The sequence below is a fragment of the Sinocyclocheilus grahami genome, unplaced genomic scaffold (assembly GCF_001515645.1).
Source record: "Sinocyclocheilus grahami isolate Dianchi unplaced genomic scaffold, SAMN03320097.WGS_v1.1 scaffold134.1, whole genome shotgun sequence".
In the NCBI taxonomy this organism is placed as follows: domain Eukaryota; kingdom Metazoa; phylum Chordata; class Actinopteri; order Cypriniformes; family Cyprinidae; genus Sinocyclocheilus; species Sinocyclocheilus grahami.
Genome location: NW_015505313.1, coordinates 2,574,618 through 2,584,102, shown reverse-complemented (window position 1 = coordinate 2,584,102; position 9,485 = coordinate 2,574,618). Strand labels below are relative to the sequence as shown.

The following is a 9,485-nucleotide window of genomic DNA, read 5'->3' as shown; positions in this document are numbered from 1 at the left end:
TATGTAACCATGGTTCCCCGAGGGAACGAGACGCTGCGTCGCAAGGCCATACTTCCGGCATCTCTACTAGAGCTTGCTTCACTCCTAAGAAGCTAGCGCCGGCTGCACCTCACGTGCTTTTAAAGCTTCCTGGTCATGACGTCACCCGCCGCGGATGTCTCGCCCATCGTTCGACTGATTACACATATGATTCAGAGCTTGGTATCGCTGAAGGCGTTCCCCTAGCGTTTTCCGACGCAACGTCTCGTTCCCTTGGGGAACCATGGTTACATATGTAACCTGGGACGTTTTCAACACTGATAATAATAAGAAATGGTTCTTGAGCACAAAACAGCCTATTAGAATGATTTACCATTCAGGATCATGTGACACTGAAGACTGGAGTAATAGCTGCTGAAAACTTAGCTTTTTCCATCACAGGAATAAATTGCATTTAAAAATAAATAAAATCTAAAATATTGTATTAATATTTCAAAAGATTACGGTTTTTACTGTATTTTTGATCAAATAAATGCACCGGTGCCATAAGAGACTTCTTTAAAAAAAAAAAGAAGTGGTGATAGTGTTAATCACACAATTGCAACATCACTCTTAAAAATAAAGGTGCTTAAAAGGTTCTTCACAGCGAACAGAACCATCTCTTTTTTACCTTTTTATAATCTGAAGAACCTTCTTTCACCACAAAGAACCTTTTGTGAAAAAGAAAGCTTCTTCAGATGTTAAAGGTTCTTTATAAAACCATTTAGACAAAAACGGTTCTTCTATGGCATCGTGAAAGCACTTTTATTTTTAAGAGTGGTTATTTCTCATAATTAGGACTTTGTTTTTGTTGTTTTTTTGCTTCAAAATAATAGTATTGGCTGTTATTAAAAATGTAAACACATCTACTGCACTACAGTATGTAATGTGTACTGTAATTTGTTCTGTGTAATGCACATGTACATTTATTTCTATCTTTAGGTTAATGGACGATGAGACAACTGTATTTAGTCACATGGTTAAGGACCTTGAACCCTTTACTGAGTATTACTTCAGACTGCTGGTGTCCAACAGCCATGGAGAAACCAGCAGCCCATCGGTCTCTTTTTTTACCGCACAAGACCGTGAGTTCCACAACTGACACACACACATTCGCACAATGTCTACAAACACAACAGAAAGTCATTAAGCACACAAAGAGCGTGTTGTGTTTAACCACATGTCAGGCAGTTCCTCTGTGAGGCTTGTCCCACAGAGAAGAGCAGGTGTTGAGAGAGAGAGAGAGAGAGAGAGAAAGAGAAGGCCAGTGGGCAGAGATCACTAGTTAAAGGTACGCCTCTTCCAGATGACCTTGCCAGTGTCATTTTGGACTGATTACTGTAATAGAATCATATTAAGGATCATAACAGACACTCTCTGCTAAGTTATAAATTAATTATACTTCAGCCTATTAGCACATACATTATAATTACTGAGCCAGTATTTGCATACACTCAGATTGCACTGTATTATGGACCATCACCTCTTCATTATCATGCTTACAGACATCCCCCTCCCCACAATGCCCTGCAGCACTTCACAACTTCTTCTTTTGGGAAGAGTTTTCCCTCTGTCTGAGTAACATTCACAGCCTCATTGAGACTTTTTGTTCAGTTTCTTGTCTGGGATTCTGCTTTGGTCTTCTTGTGTTGCACCATGTGTCTGTATATTTTTTTTCTTGCAGCTTGTATTTAGTATTATTTATGAATGCTTAGCATATCTTTCATAGGTTGTGTTCCTCTCTAAGAGGATGTCAGAAATTGTCATTCCTTTTAGAACCTCTGCATTAGCTGCATTGTTGAGCACTAAAGAATATGTCCATGTCTGATGTTTTTAATTAAGTATGTTTATGCTTAGATTATTGGCGTGGTTTGGGATAATAAGGTTGACAATGATATTACTTTATAAAGTGCTCGCTGAACTCATTAAATCTTGTAAAAATTTCACTGTGATAGTGACTTTTTTACTATTTGTTGCTATTTGTTTTCAATTAAAACTCAAAATTTGTCGGATTGATATTTGTATTCTTATATACAATGTTTAGATATTTAAGTAAATATATTTAATTAATATATTTATTTAACTATGTTAATAACATAATATTTTTTGCACATAGAAAATATATTTTATAAATATATGTATTCAAATATGTTAATACTATAATAATATTTATTAAAAAATAAAAAATAAATATTTGAATACAAATATTTGAATACTTTGGGGCATTTAAGTGATTGAAATCCAGTTTAAGTCTGTCGTCAATTCTCTAAAGTATGTAAATATTTAGTAATACTGTTGTTTAAATATTTTCAGATATTTATTTATTAGTATTTAATAAATATTATTATATTATTAACATATTTGAATGCATATATGTTTTAAATATATTTTCTGTGTACAAAAAAAATTACTTTTTGGGGGGAACTGTTTGTTGCTACTGGAAGAAACTGGAATGATTGAACATATAATTTTAATTCATAAGTTGTTGTTTTAATGTGACTGTATGTGTATTTAATACTGTATTGTGTTGAGCATTGCAAAAAGTAAACTGGCGCTTTCATGTATATGGGCCATTCTACAGAATTGGTGCAAACTGCTGTCCCACAACCAAAAACACATTTAAAAAGCATTTATGTGTTCAAATATTAGATGTTTATTAAGATACTTCTATTGTCTATTGAAACCCACAATAATATTTAAAATATTAGTAAGCTTAATATACAGTATGTAAAATCATCATTTATTGGGTACTTTGAGGTGGCTATCCCGAACCCTGACCCCTAAATTTCAACTTACGAAAATGATATTGAAATATTTTAGGTTTTTTTCCATTGGTGTTTTTAAAAGTATCTTTCAAAATTAAGTTTTTATATGTGTACAACTATTTAGAACTGTGCTAGCTAACCATGTGCTGATTAGCATCTTTGAGCTGGGTTCAAAATTATCTAAAATTGTCACTACCGAAACATTTGGTGGAGTTTCGGTAGTGACATCTTTGGGGTTTTTTTGGGTGTTGTCCCATAGAATTGTCACTACTGGAAACAGTCGCTACCGAAACATGTCATAATTATTTCGGTAGTGACAAAAGGGAACACATAATCCTCATATTTGGGGGAAATAAACTAAATTTTAGTACAGTTATGCAATTTTTTGTATTTTAGTAGTATTTTAGTATGTGAGTTAAAATTCTGTAATGTGATGTGGTTGCTACCAAAGCATTACCGAAAATGTGCTGTCACTACCGAAACATGGGATGATTTGTCAAAAATAAAGTATACTGAATTATCAACTAAGATGTTATTATATTATGGTTATGATATTTTTTGGTTCAATGTACATTGAAACTAATGAACCTTTAACTTGGAAATCAGTGTGGTCAGCTTGCAAGGCAAGGCAAGTTTATTTATATAGCACATTTCATACACAATGGTAATTCAAAGTGCTTTACATAAAATAAATTAAAATAATCATACAAAATAATAATAATAAAAACTTTTAAAATTAATTGATTTTAAATGAATTAAAACAGTTAAGAATAGAAAAATATTATACATAAAATACAGTGCAATCAGTTCGGACATGCAGTGTTCATTCACTAAATGCACAGCTAAACATATGAGTTTTGAGTCTGCATTTAAATGTGACTAATGTTTTAGCACATCTGATCTCTTCTGGAAGCTGATTCCAACTGCGGGCGGCATAATAACTAAAAGCAGATTTTGTCAGGGTTCTGTCACCTCGGTCTAGTGTAATTCATGGTTTTGTGACAGAGCCCTGACACTCCGGTCGTGTTGTTGTTTTCATGTGAGCATGCGGCTTCGAGAGTGCTCGAGCCATGCTCTCTCGTCTACGTGTCCTGTTTCATGTTGGAGCGTGGTGTTCAGATCCCGGCACTCATGTCTTGAGTTTCGGTTTCGTGTCGGGGTCCGGACACTCGCGCTCCATGTTCTGTCTGTTGTGGGAGCGTGCGGTCTCGAGTTCGCTCGGCCGTGCGCTCTTCTGTCCATGTGTATTGTGTAGCACGCGGTTTGTGTTCAGCCGCGTGCTTTTCTTGTTGTCTTGTGTGGTGCTGTGTAGCATGCAGCATGGATTTCGCTGGCTGTGTGCTTTCTTTTGTGAACACGCTGCTTATGAGTTTTCTCATTAGCTGTGTGTTCATGTCTTGTTTTGTTCAAGCACATGGCTTGTGATTGTTTTGCTGGCCATGTGCTTGTGTTTGTTTTGTGTGAGCACATGGCTTTTGTCTTCCTTTCCTGTGTGCCATGTGCTCTCATGTCAATTGTCTTTGATCCCACCCATCTTGTTACCTGATTATTGGTTAACTTGCCCCACATGTGTTCCCTGTTACCTTCCTCATTTGCTCCCTATTTATTCTCCTTGTGTTTGCAGTCCCATGCCAGTTCATCATCGTATCACCCTGGATGTGTCCTGATCCTGCCTTGCCTTGCCTTGCCTTGTCATGCCAGCCTGTTTTTCCCCCACGGGGTAGTTTTTGTTTTATTTTATTAATTAAAGCCCATTACTCTGCATTATTGAGTCCTCGCCTCATCCCTTCATCCCCGACCCTGACAGTTTCCCCTTGTTTTGTGTGAACCCTTGGTATTTCTAACTGACTTGATCCTAATGATCTGAGTGGCCTGTTAGGCTTATAGTCAGTGAGCATATCTGCAATGTATTTGTAATGTATTGCCTTTTACAAAGAAAAATTGGATTAAAAATACAACAAATAATATATAAATTACACTTGAAATATTGTTAAAAATGTAATTGTCATGGATTTACCTCTGATTTTTTTTTTGTAAAATAGCAAAAAAAAATATTTACAATCCAGATGTAAGCAAAATCATAATAGGTCAATATATAATAGCCCTTCTAATTAAATTATTACTGTGACAAATATTCCAAAACTTTCTGGAAAATACAATGAGAATTAACTGCACAATTATTAGAAATGTGTATCTTGGATATTATACCATTTGAATGCATACAAATTTTTGGTAAAAAGACCATTTTTTTCAAGATGTTTCCAACTCTGACTTTGGATCAGTTCTGTAGAATGGCCCATATACTCTACAAATGCAGAAACTGCCATTACCCAGCATGCACCATATTAACAGCTTTTCTAAAAGTCGCTCTAATCCCAAACATGTGACATGTCAAATCCCGATCAGCATGCTATATAAATCAAAACCGTCCTCCTCCTCACTTTCTAGCTGCATGTATCTGGCAGCAGAAATGAGCCCATCACTCCAGCTCTATTTACACATCTCTTTCTTTGCGGCAGGGGTGATGACTTTGAGAACAGGTGGGCATTACCAAGAAGGAGAGAAATGATTGTTATTGTTAAAGAGAAAAGCCCTTTATTTCTTTTCTGAAATGGGCTGTGAAGAGCCTCGGTGCGGCATATTCGGCTCTCCGCGGCAGGATTATGGGGAAAGCGTCAGTTTTAGTGGCTCCTGGCACTGCTAATAAACACTCTCACACATATCATCAGCCGCCCCATCAATGTGAAATAGTACCCGGCAAAGCCATACTAAATTAACAGTAGGAAAGAATTGAGGAGATTCTTCAAAATAATGTGGCCGGCCGCATGATAAAGGAAGAGGAAAGGATGGGCAAGGTGAAATAGGAGGAGAGAAACGTATGTCATATTTTCTTTAGCTCTTTTTCTTCTTTGATAGGGTCCCAGTCTGCCCGCACATCTTCATCTCTAATTTAGAAATCCCCTCTAGAGAGTGTTCTCCACCTCTGTGTGAAATGTTCACAGCAGCACACACTATAGGCTGTGTGCACGAGCTGCCCTGTATAAGATGCTCACATCTATGTAAGCAATCACAAACAGTGTCTCATAAATACATGTATATATTCAAATTACCATCTTATTTTGATTTAACATTGATTTTCTATTGTTTTATGGTTATTTTTCTATTTATTTAATGTCATATGTCTGTGACATATTTTGTGACAGCAATTCCACACTAGAGGTATTTGGAAAGTTTGAAATTTCTGGTTTGGTGAGTGCATTAACCTTACTGATGGAGCTGTGGTGGAAACACTTGTCTGATTTGTCTGTTTGGCTCCTTTTGTGCTGCAGCATGTCAGAACACTACTAGAAATCTCCTTAGTGAAGATGTATGAGCATTTTAAGTATTCAAAAGGCCCTCATTCCTTTCCTTTTTATCATTCCATTAAGATTTTATAACCATCTTTTTAATGTAATTCCATCCATGAATTTTTACCCCTGAGACTTGACAGGCGGTTCTGTGAACATAAACTTTGCCATGTAGAAGAGCTCTTTCCTCTGTCTTCTCTGTCTGTGCTAAGGCACACGAGTCTGTGTGCTGGAGTGACATATACATAAAAGAGTTTAGAGTGGCATTTTTTTGGGCCCCTCGTTTTTTTTCTAGTGAATCTGTTGTATAAAAGACTTGAACAGTTTAACTTTTAAAATTTTGGCACATCATATACAGCATATAGGGTTATATATATATATATGTGACCCTGGACCACAAAACCAGTCATTAGGGTCCGAAATTGAGATTTATTTGTTAGGATATGACAATATTTGGCTGAGATACAGCTGTTTTAACATCTGGAATCTGAGGGTGCAAAAAAATCTAAATACTGAGAAAATAACCTTTAAAGTTGTCCAAATGAAGTCCTTAGCAATGCATATTACTAATCAAAAATTAAGTTTTAATATATTTATGGTAGGAAATTTACAAACTATCTTCATGGAACATGATCTTTACTTAATAACCTAAGGATTTTTGGCATAAAAGTAAAATCGATCATTTTAACCCATACAATGTTTTTTTGGCTATTGCTAAAAATATACCCGTGCAATTTAAGACTGGTTTTGTGGTACAGGGTCATATATATATATATATATATATACAGTATATATGTATATGTGTGTGTGTATATATATGTGTATACATTTTTTTTCTCTTGTCATTTCTTGAATTGAGTTCATTTAAATAGGATCAACCCCAATCTTATTATTACATTTTGGGATTAAAGAAATAGTTTACCCAAAATTAACATTTGATTAAAATTTACTCACCCTCAGGCCATCCTATAGATGTGTTTGTTTCTTCATCAAAACAAGAGTTGGAGAAATTTAGCATTACATCACTTGCTCACCAGTGGATCCTCTACACTGAATGGGTGCTGAGTTGATAAAAACATCACAATAATCCACAAGTAATTAACACAGTCTAGTCCATCAATTAATGTATTGTGAAAAACCATGTAGTGTGGGGAACAAATCCATCAATATGTTTTTAACGTCAAACTGTCGCTTCTGGCCATAATATTGTTTTCTGCAGTGAAAAAGTATTTTGTCTCAATCAGGAGAGAAATACGCAGAGATTTACAAACTAAAACAATTCTATACAAATATGTTGTATATTTTGATGTGAGAGGACAACTTTGGACAGACCTTTTCACTGGAGGAAGAGTTTTTATGGATTTAGTTTATTTGGACTATGGACGGCCTGAGGGTGAGTATTTTAAACAAAATTTCATTTTTGGTTGAACTGTTCCTTTAATTATCTCCCCATTTGTAGGTATAACAATGTTGTGGGAAGAGCAACCACTGCTGTGCAGTTCACCTTGAAATAAGTTACTGTACAATAGTGTACACTTCATCAAATATTAGTTCAAAACCAAAAGAAATCCTTTTTTCTTTTCCTTTCAATCTCCTTTCTGCTAAACAGCTTCTTGAAAGCAGCATACCGACATCCGTCCTAGTTGACATCAGCCACGCTAACCTTCAAAGCTATCATATTGTCACAAGGACCTCTACAATGCTAAAAATAATCCTCCCTTTCCTTCACATTCCCCGGTCCCCCCTCCTTTCCTTGTCACTTGATTGTGTTATTATTATGCTAACCAAATCCTTATAAATGTGATTTAAGGCTTGGCGGCCCGCGCTCTTGTTTTCCCTTCTGCTGTAGCGATTTATAGTGGCCCAGGAAAGGCCTCTCTAAGTATTCCAAATGTCCTGAGATTACAGCTGTTGCCGATGCCTGATTGAGGCCGACTGCTGTTATTGCACTGTGTTCTTGCTTGTACCCTGAGAGCAGTAAAGCATCAATAAAATCAAAAGCACCTGCATCTTAAATGAAATTTCAATTGAAAAACTTAACAGCCCTTCAAATTGCGGAATTTAACACAGACCAGTAAAGCTTAAATAACACTTTGCCTCTGCAGACCGAAAGAGCGGGTGGCTGAGCCGAGGAAGGAAGGCTGGCCGGGGATAAAGTAAGGAGGGGTGGTTCGCGTTCAAGGTGACTTGATTGTCTCATGTGGTAAAATTATTTACAATTAAGGAATTTCTCCTGAGAGCCACATTGGATTTGCCGGCAAGCATCTATGCAGGCGTTTTGCCGTGGTGGCAGCCGTGAGCTTTTTCAGTATTCATGGACGCTCCTGAACCTTTGTGGTAATTGAATCAGTTAGAGTGCTGAGTGGAGCAAGCATAAAAACCTGTTAACCCAAAGGTCAGATCTGTGCATTGTTTATTTATCAGGAGGAAGAGGGAGCGAAATCGGCAGGGCCCCTTCACAGACACAGTAAAAAATTACCCCCAAAAATAACAGCTACTAGATGAATGGAGAAATCTGGGCCGGAATCATAAGCAGCGGCCGGCTGTGTGAAGTGAAAATGGATGAAGCTTGAGTTAGGGTTAGGGATGACTAATGAGAATTAAAGCTCTTTATTTCTTGACGTCATTTCATAATCGATGTTATTATGATAAAGCTGATCTATTTAAAAAAGGTCAGTTTATTTAGATAATGCAATGCGTTTAGTTGGACTACACATTGAACGCACATTAGTGAGAATGAATTGCTCCGGCTGATAGCGTTGTTTATTTGCACCTACTGACTGTGTTGTTTTAGTGTCCGAATTATGCGGATCATTTAATGGAACAAAATCTGTGCTGAGCGCAGTTTTCAAGGTGCAGGCGGGTAAGTTCTGAACGTTTTGTTATGGAAGTTGCGCCAGACTTCACAATTTGGCGTACTTTATCACTCCTTCTTTCCAGACACCTGAATCAGCTCTTAAAAAATGCTGAAAGTTTGCACATCTGGATGTATATTATACTGTTCTCCACCATTACTTCATTTGGTAAATATCTGCTTTCCATGATGAATAGAAAGTATTCACTACATTCAAAACTTGGGATTGATTTTACAATTTTTTTATGTTTTTAAAGAAGCTTCTTATGCTCACCAAGACTGCATTTATTTGTTTAAAAATACAGTAAAACAGTAATATTGTGAAATATTATTACAGTTTACAATGACTGTTTTCTTTTTTAATCTATTTTAAAATGAAATGTATTCTTGTGATGGCAAAGTTGAATATTATGTAGCCATTTACTCTAGTCTTCAGTGTCACATGATACTTCAGAAATCATTCTAATATTTAGATTTGGTGCTCAAAAATCATTATTATTA

At 36.3% G+C, this 9,485-nt stretch overlaps 1 pseudogene; it reads left to right on the top strand.

The window, feature by feature from the left end:
• Positions 1-9,485, top strand: part of LOC107590940 (usherin-like) — a 257,040-nt pseudogene that overhangs the window by 170,298 nt on the left and 77,257 nt on the right.